Source organism: Mycteria americana, chromosome 7 (assembly GCF_035582795.1).
Source record: "Mycteria americana isolate JAX WOST 10 ecotype Jacksonville Zoo and Gardens chromosome 7, USCA_MyAme_1.0, whole genome shotgun sequence".
NCBI lineage: Eukaryota > Metazoa > Chordata > Aves > Ciconiiformes > Ciconiidae > Mycteria > Mycteria americana.
In genome coordinates this window covers 15,439,960-15,456,849 of record NC_134371.1, presented here as the reverse complement: position 1 = coordinate 15,456,849, position 16,890 = coordinate 15,439,960, and positions in this window count along the sequence as shown.

Genomic DNA, 16,890 nt, shown 5'->3' with positions numbered 1-16,890 from the left:
AGGCAGAGGTGTCCAGCAGCAATTTTTGTCCGGTAATTGGAAAAGATGTCCTGGCACTGTAAACCACTGCATACAGCAGAAGCGAAACAGCAGTGCCTGGAGTCCAGTGGGGCTGGGGTGTATTTGAGTTAAGTAATGGGAATAAACTATAATGCCTATGCGCAAGGCAGGGAGGATGCTAGTCCTGTGCCAGTGTTCAAAGGAGGAGGCTGGCAACTCCGAGCTAGCAGCTTGACTTCCAGGTTGGGCAAAGGCATGGGAAAACTGGTGTAGGGTTCATTGGGTAGTAAACTTTCTAGGTCAAAAAGGTTTGACCTGGAGCAAGAGAGCAGCAAGCAGGGCTTTGGACACCACATTTTTAAAAGATGCAGTAACTGATCTAGAGGAAAATAGCATACAGTGGAAGAGAAACTGGAGACCAGGATGCTGTGCCCATGCTGACACACCAGTGTCTCACATTTTCAAAGCAGCAGACATTGCAAAAAATAGGAAATACAAGAAGTCAGCGCTATTAAACCAAATGTAACGAAATAGCCTATCATGAGTCATTTACTTGTAACCTCAAAAATTTTTCAGCAGATGCCACTAAATTTCTTTTGCCAGTCATTGCTTCAGTGAAGTTTTTCCAGCAAAGAACGAGGATATAAAATGCACAGAGTGTTTCATCTTCTCCTTCCCTCACGAGCTGTGTGTAATAGAATGCATTATCAAATAATAATAGGGGAAGCATTTAAATAATGCTGGGCTGAGTAGAGAGTGCCAAGGCAGTCATACACTTGTCATAAAAACGGAGTACCAGGTTCTTAATGAATGAATGTGTCAGCTGAATTTGGGCAGGAGCATCAGGCAGGCCGAGTGGGTGCTGGCAGCATCATATACAGAGCCTGAAAATGACTCTGTGGGCTCCAGTACAAAATTACTGGTGTTTGCAATTCTGCAGCTCCTCCTGCCCGCGGGTTTCTGCAGCCTGTGCTCAGCCAAGCCTCCCTGCGAAGGGACCATATTGTCCTGATTTTAGAGGGGAAAAAGAAGCAGAGACGGAGAAACCACTGTCTGACATGGAGCCGGGAGGGAATGTCTAGATTTTCTGGCCATCCTTTCAGCTGCCAGTGCCAAATGTCCCGGACTACAGGGGACAGGACGCGGCCCTGGGAACCAGGTGTCCTGGGGTGATGTGGCTCCCTTTTCCTGTTTCATTTTCATATGCCTCACAGGGGAGTGATGCCCACCCTGCTCTGGTGGGATGGGCTGGTTCAGCAGGTACCCAGAGCATCGCACGCACGCTGGGAAGGAAGCGGAGCAGGGTGCTGGGGACATGCCTGTAGAAGCACCAGGGCTGCAAGAGGGGTGCGTGTGTGCGGCGTGGGAGGGTGGCAGGACACGCTTCTGGGGGGACCTCCTGCAATCAGAATTCCTCCTGGGGAAGCAGAGGTGCTAGAAAGCGAAGTCCCTCTGTCCCCAAAGTCACATCTGGGACAGGACATGGAGTTTGAAGTGCCACCGCTCTCAGCAGAGCTGGAATGCTGTGGGCAGACATGAATTATATATAATGGTCTCGGCTACATTTATCCTTCTCAAAATAACTTTGCTTTTTGTGGATCAGTTGTCTGAAAACCATAATTGATACTCTCTGAGCCCTTTATAGTTGCTTGTAGAATAGCAACCTTCTGGTAACGCAAGAGCAGGCGTGGACCTGACCAAAGCTAAAATCAGTGCTGAGGCCAGCAGCAGGGACTGGGCTGAAGGAGAGGACATTTGTGGCTGTCCCACACCTGCCCAGGGAAGGCGTTTGTCAGATGGAGCCCACTCTGCAGACACCCTCAGTGGCTGTGAGCTGCAGGGAGGGCACCGGGACGTCAGCATTAGCAATGTCCTGGGGGTCCCAGCACCGCCGCCGGGCTGCCCACCTGCACACTGCCCATCGCCTGGGCATGCACCGGGCTCTCAGGGTTCCTCCTACAGACCATCCAGGTTCAGACTGCTGTCAAATTTCAACACAGTAAAATGCATGCTAGTTCCTCCACGTTCCAGGTGTGGGGAGCATGGGTGAACCCATTCATTTTGCTTGCAGGAGCCGGAGACCTGGGAGCTCCGTGGTGCCGTTACAGGAGGTCCCCTGGCAGAGCGGTGTGCCCCGCTGCTGTCTGGTTTTAGTTAAGAGCCAAGTTCGTTTGCTTTTTTCTAATTTCCCCTCCAGAGAACAGATGTTGCAGGTTTTTCTCATACAGAAGATCAAATTGTGTTATTTTTAACCAGGCCTCATTAAAAAAATACGTAAAGAAAGTAAGAGTCATGTAAAGCCAACGGAGAGTTAAGAGGCTCGGCTTGGCGGGGAGGGGCAGGCGCCTGCCCCAGGAGAGGGGAGGCTTCGCTCTGGGACACCTGCCTGGGATGGAACGAGCAGAACTGCCACGTTAGGTGAGACAGCATTTATGCTGAAACGGTAAATTATGCTGAAAATGATAAATCGGTGAATTCTGAGGTTTGCGGCATAGGAGTAATTTATTGCCAAGGTTGCATACCCAGTGCTTCAGCAGTAGCGGGACTGGTGCAGTGGGTAAGGTCAGGAGGAGATGCTGCCCCTCGCCCGCGTGAGCTGCTGTGAACAGGGGGAGCTGCCCGAGGCTCGTTTTCTTTAGAGCTGTGTTCAGCTGGAAGGGGTGTCCTGGGCTAAGCGCGAGACCAAAGGCCACTTTGCTTCCCGCTGCCCGGTCTCTGCGAGCGTGCCCCTTGCAGCGGGCTGCCGTGCAGCACGGGCTGGGCAGCAGCCCTGGGGAGGATTCAGGCATGGGTAGCTTCTCCGCCTGGTTCCCACCATCCCTACCCTGAACGGTGCGGCTCAGCAGCCCTCACTTCATGCACGAGGAAATGTCTCTGAGCTGGGAAACATCTCATGATCGCCGCAGATGGCAAAGCATAAAGATAACTGGCTTGTCAGGGCACGCCTCTGCATTTCCATGTACTCAGAGCCGAAGAAATGAAATCTCCCCTGTAATCCTGAAATTCTTTTGATGATTAGAAAAGGCAATTGAAAAGTTTTGTTGCACAACCTTCAAGATCAAATGATAATTTATTTAGAATGCACTTTGCAGTGTTACACGGCATACAGGCTCAGCAATTAGCTGGAAGCACATATTCCTCCTCATTTTCCATCAGTGTATCATTAGGATAGTGTCTCACCAGTTTAACGTTACCATTATCAGCTGCAAATATTGTCAAAGTTGAAACCATTTGCTTGTAGTTTACTTTTTATATTTTCAAATATTGTTAATTCAGCTTCAGTGCTGCCTTGGAAATAATCAGACGATGGTTTCTTCTCTTTTCAAACTGCCATTAACAAACAACTGTTGGAAATATTCTGATATTTCTGCAGCTGGAAGTATCAATGGCAATGAGATAAAATGCCCCTTTTAAGCAAATGTTTAACAGTTTATTTTCCAGCTGAAAGAAGAACTAAGGTGTTGTATCCAACGCACATAACTTCTGTCTGCTGCTCATCTCTGGTGTCTCCTACAACCTTCACAGCAGCTCAGAGCCACCAGGAGCCGTGCCCAACACCGCTACAAAGCCTGGCTTGATATCGCCTTCCAGCCCTTTGATAAACCTCTGCAACAAAAGGGGAGGATTTGGGGGGGGGCAGATATATGCTTTTTCCATAGTTAGGAATAAATATATATCTTTGCCGTGCCATTTCCCTGCCTGGATTGGCAACGTGAAGAGCAGAAACCTGGAGTAACCTCACCGGGTAAGCCCAACCCTGAGCATGACGTTATGGTGCGGGCTCTCCGGGCAGAGAGCGGCTCAGGGCGGTGGTAGGAGAACGCAGAAGGAAAACTTCTGCCAGGGTTTGTGTTGGGCTTGTGTGCAAGGGTTTGGGTTTTCCAGCCTGACTCCCACGCTGAGCGCGAGGTCCCCCCAGTGCTGTTCGGGATTGCTCTCCGGTGGTTCCTCTGCTTGTGCCAGCTTTCTCCTTGGTCAAACAAAGCAAATTAGAGAAGAGGGGTATTTTTAGGAAAGTGGCCCCCCACCTTTTTAGCCTGTTGCCTGTGACCGGCGTGGTGTGGGGAAGGCTGTGGGGCTGCTTGCCCTCCCTCTGCAGCGACCCGCCGTGGGGCAGAGATGTGGGTCACAGCTGTCCCTTCCTCCTTGCGAATGGTGGTGGGTGGTTTGCTGTTTGATGAGAAAATTTGATCTTAGCACTTTCAGCTCATTCCCAGCCCTCCGGCACCAGTGCCAAGCCTGCGGGACCTCTTCTGAGCACTGCTGTTAGAAAAGGGAGCAGGTAGGCTCCTGGTGTCCAGGAGCATCTCCTGGTAAGGTCCACGATGGCCTCCTGGCCCATGGGGTGGCTCTTGCTGAGGAGCATTGCAAACCCAGGCTGAGAGTGCGCTGGGGAGGTCCCACGCCTGGGGACCCTTCTCCTGGGGCTGGGCTCCTCAGGACTCTGCGGAGGAGGACGGAGGCATCACCCCTCGCCGTCCCCACGTCCTCCCCTTGCTTCAGCCTCTGGGAACAGCACGTCATGCCCCTCAGAGTATACTGGACCAGCAAAACTCCTTGCCCGGTTGATCTGGAAACTGTAATTTTCTAGCAAGATGAAGTTTGTATGCATGGGGGAGTGTTGCATGATCTGTGTTTGATGGGGAAGAAATGCTTTCAGATAGGGCAAAGATCTTTGGTCACAGGCATTTGATAGAAACAAAGATTGCAGAGAGCTGTATGAACAGTGATAAATGTTTCTCACAGAAAGGGCAGTTAATCCCAGAGGCCTCAAGCTATTTTTCCTCTTTCAGAATGATGCTAGGTGAAAATACCTGCCAAGAGTGTTGTCTTTAAAGCCTTGAGAGCCTGAGAGGAGACTAAAAACGTGCTGCTGGTCGTATTAAGCCCAATAAACAATTTCAGCCCCAAAGAAACACTTCCCATGCATGTTGCATGGGAGACTTTGCATCAAGAGTCTTTGGCTATAAATCAAAAAGCAAAATAAATCAAGATGTGGTGCTTTATTCTGCTTGTTCAGGTGAAAGCCCCAAACATTGGCCGTTCCTTGCTCCCAAGCCATGCCGTAGCCAGGACTCCTGCCCTCCACAGTATATTCTACATTAGGAGAACATCAGCTGGGCTTTCTGCATGGATTTATGTTCACACCTTGCAAACCTATGCCTCCAGAGGGAAAAATGATAGCAGGAAAGATAGTATCTGCTGGCAGCTTTTGCACCTGCCAGGAAGAGGCATGAATTATCTCCAGTTGTTATCAGTCATGCTTAAAATGCAAGAGCCTTCTTTCAAGATGTGGTGGGACACGGGATTTTTGCACATTAAATGTTAACAGGTAGTGTCAGCTTTCACAGTAATTTAAGGCTGGCGTTTCTTCCTGCCTTATTCTTGCTTCCAAAGTGCACCAAAGGGCATCTTTCATCTTTTTAGGAGGCTTATTGTTATTAGACGTCATAAGCAAAAAGGCTTTAAACACTCTCACCATCTCTCGCAGACCGGCTTCATTCAACACCTGGCCCAAAATGCAGTGTCCCTTTTGCCTGCGCTACGGGACATTTGGCCAAGGGGAACGAGTGCCTGAGGGAAGGCGAGCACACGGGGGTGTGCATTGGTACATGGGCGCGTGGGCACGTGAGATTCTTCATGTCGTCCTCTCCAGTCTTTAAAGCACAAGCAGTGTCCTGCAGGAGGGTGGGACGGTGCTTTTCCTGGCACACGTGGCAGCGTTGCAGAACAGGAGCATGGGTGTTTGCACATGTACGCAGGCGTTTTGCTGGGGGAAGCTGAGGCAGGAACCCCACGGCAGAGCTGCAGGTGATTTGGGACAAAAACTAATTAAAAAAAAATTTTTAAACTGAGGAGGGAGGTGCTGGTCGCTGTTAAACACAGGGGCGAGCAGCAGCTCACCGCGCGGTTGTGGACCTGCTGTTTCAATGCACTTTGGAGGAACTTTTTGGATATTGTGGTCTTTGTTTTCCTCCAACGTGTGAGATGCAGATGTGCGGTGAGACGCGGATGGAAATTTTTAAGGGTTTGGCTGTGTTTTTTCAAAACCAATGTCAATCCACAGAGTTTAAAAGGGAATCACCCTCCAGCAGCAGGGTTTTTCCAGCCCTGGCACTGGTGGGACCCCTTCGCCCCAAGCCGGGCCTGAGCCCCCTCCCGCTTAACTGAGCCGGTCCCGCGTGGAGGCTGCCCTGACCGCCCTCTTCCCAGAGAATGGCCGCTCCGACCTCCGCGCTGGGCCCTTCCTGGCAATCAGCAACCGGCCGAGCTAATCAACACCTCCCAGCAGAGCACCGCCGCAGCCAGGAAAACGGGCTGTGCATTTGATCCGGTGCTGGGAAGCGCCGGAGCTCTGGCCAAGTTGGCACTTGGGTCCCTGCCTGCCGGAGGGCGACGTCCCAAGTCCCCCGAGAGCAGCGGCCGTGGGGAGGAAACCCCTCATGGTTTGCAGCACGTGCGCTTTTCAGCAGGTTACGCTCTGGGGTGCGGGGAGCAGGATTGCTACGTGGCTTCTGAGAAGCGATAAGCAGCCGTGTACAGGTCTTGCATAATGTCACAGTCTGATTTCCAGCGCTGCTGAGCTCCTCTGTTGGGAAGAAGAGCCACTGAAACTGGGCTGTGGGCCAGTCTGCGCCCTGTTGCTCATGGAGTGCAAAGTCTTCCGCCCTTCGAGTTTCAAAATACGCACAGCACCCTCCTGTCCCCCCGGGATCTCCCACATCTTCACGCCTGTCAGTGCTGCTCTTGGTTTGTGCTGGAGCAGGGATGAGCAGAGCTGGGCCAGGTCCCTCTGTCCCTGCTTTGCCGTCCCACCAGCCTCGTGGTGTGGGCAAAGCCCTGACAGCAGTCGCCGTGGGCAGGGCAGAAACATCCTTTCCAGCCGCTGCGTCCCCCATGCTGCTGGTGGTCAGAGCCACAAGTTGCCCACTGTCCTCCGCAAAACACGCTCCTCACCTAATGTTCCCAAGGTGGCAAATAAATGTCCTCCTGTTCCCTTGGCTGGCGCATGGCTTCACCCGCGATGCTGTGCCAGGGGACGGGCGCTGTGGCCCTTTGCCCAGCCCACGGACTGATACCTGGGATTGCCATAATGAGCATACCATGGCAGGCTCGTTATGCCTTCATTAAAACGAGTGGACATCACCACACCACTGATGGCTGCTTTGCCGCTGACCAGCAGCGCACCGCCGAGGCACGTCTCCCAGCTGCAGGGAAGAGGTGGCCGGTGGCAGAGGGCTGTGCCACGGCTGGAGCAGAGGGAAACACCCGGGAAGGGCAGCTGCCTGCTGGAAGGGATTAAATGCAGCTCTGAATGCGGAGCAGGGATTACGGGCAGCCCAGCCTGCCAAGCGGTGCTGATGTGGAGGATTGAGGGGAAAAGAGGAGCGTGAATTAAATGATTGCCGGGTAATTAACTCCTGGGCACTACCTCTGCTGCCAGGTGCGCTGGGCTGAGGGACTCTCGCTCCACTCCCACAGGCTGGGTGCAGGGGCCAGCACCTGCTCCGCTGTGGCCCCGGTGCACGATGATGGTGGCACGGAGCTGCCCTGCCCATGGCCAGCTCCTTCGGCATCACACCCAGGTACTTCAGAGTGATTTACAAGGAGCTGCCACATCACCAGAGAGAGAAACAACCCGACACGGTGTTCCACCATGCTGCTCAGGGTGAGCTCTGAGTAATTACTCCAATTACACGCTGAATCACAGAGAAGCAGGTAGCCTCCACGTGGGGACAGAGTGCAGGATCCACCTTTAATCATGACTCAGGTGTTGTGCTCTGCTGCCTCCAATTTGAAGTGCACGTTCATTTCCCCTTGTGGGTCTCTAATTATGCTGCTTATCATCTTTTATCCACTCCTCTATTTCTAGCATGCATGTCAAAGAAGACAGTATATTAATCAGCCAAGTTTTCTTTATTGCTTCTTGTCAGCAGCAAACTGTCTTCTAAAAAGGAGCAACCAGGTGTCTTCACCTGGATTTGCCTAGGAGAGGCGTCCATCAAAACCCAGCAAGTGACAAGCCCACGGGGGACCGTGATTTGTTGCTCCAGGTAAACGATGAAGGACGGGGCTCAGCCAGGCAGGGAGAGGCCAGCTGTAAACCCAGATCCCTCCCTGAGGCTGTGTTTATGCCAATATTTATGAAAGCCCATTAATAGCTTTTCCATCTGCCCGCAGCCCTGGTGCACCCCGCCGAGTGGGGCTGGCACGGGGGCGAGCCCCATGGCAGAGGGCCGGTCCGTAAGCACGGGTTTTGTCCACAGCGGAGCTGCAGGGCTGTGTCACACTCCTGGCCCCACCTGACACGTGTTCATCCCAGTTCAGCCTCAGCTCCGACCGATGAGGGCAGTCATGCTGGGGGCTACCGTGGTGCAGGGATGGGGGACCACGTCACCGGGAGCTCATCACTGTGCGCATCTGGTTGCTTGCCAAAGCTGGGCACCGTGCCCTTCCCAGGGTGCCCAGGTGACAGCGGCTGCGCCCGCTTTGGCCATGGTCCTGCTCTCCAGCCATGTGCCCTCCATCACCTGGCATGCGGAAGCGATGTGTTCCCACCCGTAAGGAAGCAGCTGTGTCCCCAGCAGGAAAACGATGGGCCAGAGTTTCCGTCCAAGCTGCAGTGCCCGAGCACGGCCGAGTGGGACATCCCCTGAGGGCTGGGGCTGCGCAGGCACCGCAGGCTCCCTCTGGGGTGGAAACGGACCCGCTCCTGATTTCTCCGTAACATGTCTCTGATGAAGACCTGTCTCATACATAGGGACCTTGCGCAGCTTCGGAGACAAGCAGCAGGACAGCCGGGTCAGGGACACGCAGGCTGAGCCTATCCAAACCTCGGTGACAGCATTGCCAGGGATGGGGAACTCACCGCAGGCGTTGACAAAGCATTTCAGGGGCCAGCTACCGTCACCCACTGAAATCCGTGCTTTATTCCCAACCACAGCCTTCTTTCATCCTTGTCTGCCAAACAGAGGCACTGCCAAAGATTTAATCACATCAGAAAGAGCTTTAATAAGCTGGGATCAAGTCAGCCCTTTAACCTCTTTTTCTGGCCCATGCGGACGGTGTCCTGGGAATTTCTTTCCATGAAAAGTCTGTCTTCCCATCCCTCTGTCGCTCCTTGGCTTCCTCTTTGGGCTTTGTCCAGCTTCCCTGCCTCCTCCTGAAATGCCGACCCCGCACCGGGCACGGCTCTGCAGGGGGGCTGCAAACCCCCCCGGGGGGCTGTGTTCAGTCCCTTCCCCAGGGAGGCATCTTTTTGGGGGGGCGGTCCCGAGCCTTCCTGAGTGCAGCCCCCCTCACCCGGGCGTTGGGTGCTGTGCTAGCAGTACAGCCTGCTCCTGGGGCTGTGTCTGTGCCAGGATCGCTTCGCCAGAGCCTGGGCATCTTCTGCTTTCACTGAGAAACTGAGAAGGTGTTAAATAATGGAGGGCTGAGAATTAATCCCCGCCAGAGGCCCCTGGAAACACCCCGGCTAAGCGGCGGTGCCATGTTTGCAGCAAGGAACCTCTGGAATGTCTGGATTTCCAACGCACTAACTCCACGCACGTGCTCCAAGCAGCTGGAATTGCCAAACGCCTTATGCAAGCTTCTTACATCAGCGCTGTCACAAGTTTGACTGATAGGGGCAATCTCAAGAACATAGAGGTGCCAAGATCTCTTTTCCATAAAATGGTGCTAATTGACACTAATGATATTTCCCTGCTTCCAAGCTTTATCGATCGAACCCGGTCACGGCCGTTTCACCCCTCAGCACAGGACTGATGTCAGCTGGACCAGCCTCGGACATCCTGTTTACTCCATGGAGGTACAGGCAGCGTGCCAGCCCTGGGACCCCGGGGAAAGTCCCAGGGACCTGCAGGCGCTAATTAGACGGCTCCTTACCCGGCTCCTTTACACTCGCCGATGTGTCAGACCTGCTGATTTGAAAATCTAACCTCAGTAGCTATTGTTTAACATCTTCCTGAAGCCCTCATAGGATGGAAAGTGTTTTATAACAATTATGTTTTATTTTATAACGTGCTGTATTGTTTGGGTTTTGCCTCCCAAATGCTCAACAGAAATATTTATTGAATACCTCTCCTTTTCTGGGTTGCTGCCTACATGATTTGCCACCCTCTGCCTTTTTGGGCCAGACAGAGATTTCTCCTTGTGCTCACTGCTTCTTTCATCAATCTTGTAGGCTCCTGATGTACATGCAGTTTGTCATAAACTTACGCTTTTTATTCTGGTCTTTATTTTTGCAGCTGCCTTCACCTCTTGTGAAGCTTGTGACACGCAGACCTGCGCCTTCTCCTGGTCGCAGCTTTGGGGAGCTGGCCAACGCGTGCTGGGGCAGTTCTCGGCCACCGCTCTGGGGTTCCTATTTGCACGCCCCGTTCCTGGTCGATCATTTCCAGATTTCACAGCGTGGGGCTTTCCAACCCACTGACTGCTCCGCTGGGCTGCGGCATCTGCGGCGCCGACCTGCTCCCCGTCCTCTCTGCGCGGGCACCAACCTGCGGGTGCCGCTCCCCTTGGGCTCTCCAGCCATCGCACCAAGGCAGCGCCTGGCAGGGCAGAGGTGGAGGTGCGCGGCTGGGCAGGTTCCTGCTGGGTGGGTGTGATGGCTGCCTTTCATCCCACGGAGAGGCAGATAAGCCTTTCGTGCTACCCCCACACAGGCTTGAAAGCACAGGAGCCAACACCCAAAACCCGTCCTGCATGCAAAGCACAGGGAGGGGGTCCTCTGGGAGTGGGAGGTGGTGGGCACCCTGCGAGGTGATGCCCCAAAGGAGCAGTCCCATGGGGGGTGAGGGGCTTCTTGCCGCTGTGCTATGTGGGGATGGGGCCCCTGCACACCCCTCCCCGGGGAGCGCTGCTGCAGGGTTCTAGGACTTTCACAGATATGTGCAAATAATGTTTTGGTTCCAGTAGCAGTGAGAAAATACAAAGAAACCTGCTTTCAAAGGGGTGTCGTGGCAGCCTGAAGAGCCGAGACCTCAGCATGATCTCAAGCTGGGACCTGTTCCCGCTCCCCCCTGCCCCAAAAGAGAGCATGGCCGAGCAGGCTGGCGGTTCCCTGACAGGGGCTGTGGCCGAGGGAGGGGCTTTCTGCGTTCGGCATGGAGGAAGGGTCCTACCCCCGCTGCAGGGAACGGGCGGTATAACCTGAACATCTGTAAGCGCGGTGTGCCTGATGCACACATGTGCACGGCCACGGCTGAGGCCACAGGGCGAGCAGCGTCTCTCACCGCCGTGCCGGGCTCCTGTGGTTCCCTCCCCTGGTAACTGCCCTTCCCCAGCAGCTCCCGAACCGGCGTGTGCGCCAGCCATCACAGCAGGCAGACCGAGGCAGGGCACAGGTAGCAATTAATTTCTTCTCTACAAATTATCAAATTGCAAACTTGCTTTTTAATTGTACACTCTTAAAGGAGGCCACTGCGTGGCTGGGACATATTTCTGGCTATGGCTCACCAAACAGCTGTGTGGCGGCTATTTTTGGTGGTTGGGGAATGGCGAGCTCTCCAGCCAGGCTAAACAGCAGTACCCCCAGGCTGCCACCCGGCTCCATCCCCTCGCTCTGCCTTGGCCGCCTTCACCCCAGCAGATGCACAGGTTGCTCTGCACCCCAAATGCCTCTTTCCACCTCCCTGAGCAGAGCCGCATGCAGAAGCAGAGGCCGGTGCAACCCACGGGCTGCCCATCCACAGAGTGGGGACCAAATTGCGCGGCAGCCCCCGGGCTGTGCATCCAGCACCACTTGTTTCCCGGCTTGCTCCCCTGTGCCCCAAAAAGGCTCGCCACCCGTCCCAGCCCCGAGGCAGTTCCCGCAGGGCTGCAGGGCCCATGCAAGAGCTCGCGTGCCTGGTTCACTGTCATTGTGCTGGGCTTGCATGGGGACTGACTCAGTCGTAAGAAGGGGGGAGGAAATAATAGGAAGATGCCCGCGGGAAGGGCACCATCCCAGAGCATAGGGCGCTGCTCCCCGGCCACTGCCCCGCACACTCACACCCTAGGGAGCTGCGATGACAAGTACCTGCAGGAATGAGCAGGACAAAAAGGCTAACAGAGGTATGATGGAAGGCTGATTTAGCTGGTACGGGGGCTTCTCACAGCTGCACGTCAGCAGCTACCTTGGGAGGGCTCTGACAGCTGAGTAAGATTGACAGCTCTCCTGGCACCCAACCCAATCCCATAGCTCAAGACACTTGTGCATTGCCCTCACTTGCTTTTTTTATTGGCCATCCACTGGCTTTGCGCACCCCAGCTGGTCCTGGGCAGGCTATTTAGGCGATGCAGGCAGGCACAGGCACCCCTCGGCAGGTGGAGGAGGGCTTGCTCTTCCTCGTGCTCAAGACCTGCAGCGGCAGTCAGTCCCCCAGCTCCCGGTAAGCTGGTCAGCGTTTGATCTATCTCACTGTAGAAAAACTGCTCGTGATTTTGAGGTGGCTTTTGTTGAGTGTCACGTTTTAGCCCTGAGGTGCCGTTTGGTCTCCCCTTGCAGTGATGGAGGGCTCAGTTCCCCTTCCCACATGTCTGTGTCCACCAACTGTGCCTGCAATATCGTGTCCTTCATACCATTCCCTTTGAAGGCTTGTTTTGTTGGTCAGGCAGCTTTCCCCCATCTTTTTGTGCCAGGAGGCTGGTGTGGTGTTGGACCAGGTCACTAGAGAAGTGGTTGTGAGGGTCTCTGTTCTTGGAGGTCTCCAAAACTCAAATGTCTTGAGCCAGTGTTTGCAACCGTCCTGTTGGGAGCAGAAGGTTGGAGCAGAGACCTGCAGAGGTCCTTTCTAACCTGCATTTTATTTTTCTCTGGGTGCTGTGTCCAGCACAGGACAGTCATTTATCAGTGGTCTCACCATTGCAGGGCAGCCTGGTTGCTTTCATCAGCTGTGGGCCCCAGGTCATGTCCTCAGCCATTGCTTCCCTGTACCAAGTCTCTCATCCTCCATAGCACCTGTGCCCTCAGGTCTCAGCCTGACCTTATGTTCACGGTTTCAAGGTGTATTTAGGGCTGTGGCTCTTCCCTGGGTGATTCAGATCACTGGCACTAGCAGCATGTGCTCCTTGCTGTTTATGGCACCATCAGTCTGTGTCATCTTCTTGTCTTACCAGGAAAGACTTTTCTAGTCATTTAGTTAATTTGTTAAAATATTAAATTATGCAACACCAGGAGCTGATCCCCTAGGAGCTGCTTGTAACAGCCAAATAGCATCTCTAATTCTCTCTTGCACTTCAAACTTGGTCAGAGCATCTGTTTGCATGAGATGTTTTTGCTCAGATTGTCAGGTGGCATTAAAAACCTCGGGGAAACGGGATTGCAAGGCAGCAGCCCAGCTTGTCAGGCAGGGCTGTAGTCTTCTCAAAAAAAAAAAAAAAAAAAGACAACAGCTCCGTTTTGCAAATCTCCCTCAAAAGCCATGCTGGCAGAGAGTATAAGGTGCTTAACTGTCTTTAGACACCACCTTGTACCTTGGTGCCTTGGCCGTTTGGCTATAGGGGGAAACTGGTGACACCAGGGTCTTCCTTGCCCTGCCCCGCTCTGAGCCGAGGCCTCAGGCTCTGCCTGGTGCTGGGTTTGCAGCCGTCCTTCCCGCAGCTCCTGGGTACCACACTGCATCAGCTCCTCCATTGCACAGGCTTTGACACAGCAAAAATCAGTGGCAATCAGTTAAAAATATTCATGGGAGAAGCAAGTTCCCTCTGGGGACAGCAAGGGCTGTTTGCTGTCTGCCATTGGTTCCTGGCGGTGCCTTGCTGAGCATCCCTGTCTCGTGAGGAGGTCTGGGGGTAGGCAGTGGTTACGAGGCTGTGCCAGGGCTCACCAATGGTGCGTGTGCTCAGGGTCCCTGCCGTGGCATTGCGAGAAATGGCATGGGTAAGGACCATCAGCAGCACAGTGCCTCTGCCCTGCCCATGCCTGGGTCTCCCCTCCCCGATGGGTAGGTCCTGTTGCTGGACATGCTGTGCTTGGGTGAAGGCTGGAGGCTCCAGAGCCGGGGCAGTGTCGTCATTCCCGGCCGGGGCTGATAGACTCATTTCCAGGTTAAACAGCTGAGTGGGTTGATGCGGGAAGTCCTGCTGTGCCTGCAAAACTCATCAATCACCCTGGCAGGCTGGGGGAGAGGCAGGAGACGCCTGCTGCCCGGTGTGAGGGAGGATGCAGGCTGGAGCCGGCCGTCCTGCCGCTGGTGGGACGAGAGTGGTGGCTCACGGGACGAGCCGAGTTATTGGATCCCAGTGAAATCCCATGCGCCAAGGACAGGGAGCTGCAGCTGGGACCGTGCTGCCTGCACTGGGAGCGCAGGGCAGGGCTCCAGGCAGGGGCTGAGCCAGGGCCAGGCGGCGTGTCCCGGGACGGGCTGAGCCAGGGCCAGGCGGCGTGTCCCGGGACGGGCTGAGCCCCATCCTCCCGGCGGGTGGAGGAGGCGGAAGCGCGGCGCACGTGCAGCTTGTCCCGTGGGAGGTGCGGAGGCACCGCGGGGGTGCTGGCACCCAGAGCCCCTGCTTGCGTTAGCACCTTCTGGGAAATGAGCGCTTGCGCTGTAATTCCTGCTGCTCCGCACAGATGTTTTCTGGCTGGTTTAGTCTGCCTGTGGCTGTGAGCGTGTGACCCTCCTCTGGGAGGACGCTGGTCCAGCAGACGCTGGCTTGCTTGGCTCTGCAGCCCGTCCTGCAGGCACCGCAGGTGTGGCAGGCAGCAGCGGGGAGGGTTTTACCCCTTTGCGGCTGCCCCTTCCTTGTGTCCTTGGTCAGCACGTAAGGGAGCACTGGAAAAGCAGCAGGCTCTTTGGGGAAGTCTCTGCGGACGTACTGCAGTCCTTTCCAGCGCCCCGTGGTTAGAGCAGCGTGGCACGGAGCTGTGCGAGGTCTGGCATGTGCACGGTCAGGCAGGGGATGCCATCTCTGCACCCCTGTGCCAGACCAGGGTCTGAACTTAGACCTCGGTCTCTGTGCAACTCCCTTTGCTTGCGTGTCATGGCATAGGGTCTCTCAGACTCTGTTCTCAACTCTAAAAGCTTTTTCTAAAGTAGCGGCTGTTTGCGGGCCTGCAGCATGGCGCCTGCCAAAATCAATCCTCCAATGGAGAAAGCCCTTTGCAAGCACTTCTTGCCTCTCCTCCCTGGCAGCTCGAACACCCAGAGGAATAAGCTGCACGAGGATGGCCCCAATCTCGATGTAACATGATAAATTATGTAACACAATGTCACAATTATGCATTTATGAAAGAGAAGTAGGGCAGGGAGCTGCCAGAGATGGCTCCGCTCTCCGGGTGAGCAACACCCACGGGCCACTGCTGAATGAACCGTAATCTGGTGGGGTCACCTCCCTCTGCATCCTTAATGCCACAGTTCACTGAAGAATTGGTGGGAGCTTTCAAGACCCATTTTTTTTCCTTCAGAGGCAGGGGGTGGGGGGGAATTAACAAAGGGAATAAGCAGGTAATTTCTGCAACCAGCAGCAGGCTGCCTTGCATGATGCTTGCACAGCCCCTTGGCAGCCCTCGGTAAATCATTTAACCAGGGCCCTGTGCTGGGTCAGGTCAGAGACTTTCTGGATCCTCCGATGATCGTATTTGCGGAGCCTCTCTTCGCAGTTTCTGTAACGATACACTGAGCGCTCATGTTTCGTCTTCCTCACCGCACCGGGAGAGAGTAAATCCATTCTGATCTTTGCAGAGCTTGTCAGCAGTGGGCAAAGAATTGCAGAGACTGAACTGAGTCGACTGGTTTTGGCGATTGAGAGCCTGCAGGAAGAGTCAGCAGCCTGTGTTTCATCTCCGCTTCCTCTGCTCCAAACACAGATGGGAAAAACAGGAGGGGGAGGGAGGAGAGGCGATGAGAAAGTGAGAGACAGGAGGAGTGAGATCTGGTACAACACTAACAGTGTTGCTGGAGCAAGCTAACTATTTTAGAGCAAAACAGTGCTTTGGAGTAATGCGGAATTAGGGAAACATTTTTTGGATTTGCTGTTCTGACTGTCTTGATCTGAGGACTGGAGTCAATTGCAAAGTAAATAATTCAAGTATTGCTTTTTCTTCCTCTAAGAGTAAGGAATGAGCTCTCTGGCTGGGCTGGCAAGAGAGGCTGTGCTCCTGTGGGTGGGTGCCTGGCTGCATGGGGCTGCAGAGGTGCCGGGTAGCTGTGGGAAGGTGTCTGGAAGCAAGTGGAGCCCAGGGCACGCTGCAGCTGCCTGGTGTCCCTGCAGGCAGTGACGTCCCCCCCGTTGTGCTTCAGGATGGGCATCTGGGTTATGGACCACAGAAAGCACATTGCACACAAGTGAGGTATCTGCGATGAGAAAGAAACCAGTACCTGCACTGGGAGAAACTGGGGAGCTGGATTTCTACTCCTTGTTTCCAAGAGCAGAGGCAAGCTCTTTCCCAGCAGTTCTGCCCTGTGCTTTTCTTTCGGACTCACCCAGGCCATTCACATCCATGTCACTGTCCCTGGGAGCTGTGGGCTGGGTGGTGCATACCTGCACGGGGCTAGAGGAGCTGGGCTGAGCACAGCACACTCCCACGCCATCACATACCTCCCCCGCAGCCCTCTGCATGCCTGGAGGGGAGGAAATCCTGCCAGAGCTCGCTGGACACAGAGGGGAATGACCCAGACCCCCGGCAGACGTGGCCTGCTCCCATCCCGCAGCGGCGCACAGGGCTGCGCCGTGCACGTGAGCTCTCGTGTGATGCCCGTGGAAGAGGAGAGGCACTCGTGCGTGTGGGTATGTCGGATCAAGTCCTGCGAGCATTTGTTCAGGGTGGAAGAGCCTGAGCCATGCTGCTACTTTCCTGACTCCTCCAAAGGCTATCAAAGTCTTCCAGGTAAAGCAGGGAAGTCAGGACACGACAGCTCTAATGTAAAACTGCAGCAGGAGGAGACAGCTGCTTTCAAAAACAACCTTTGC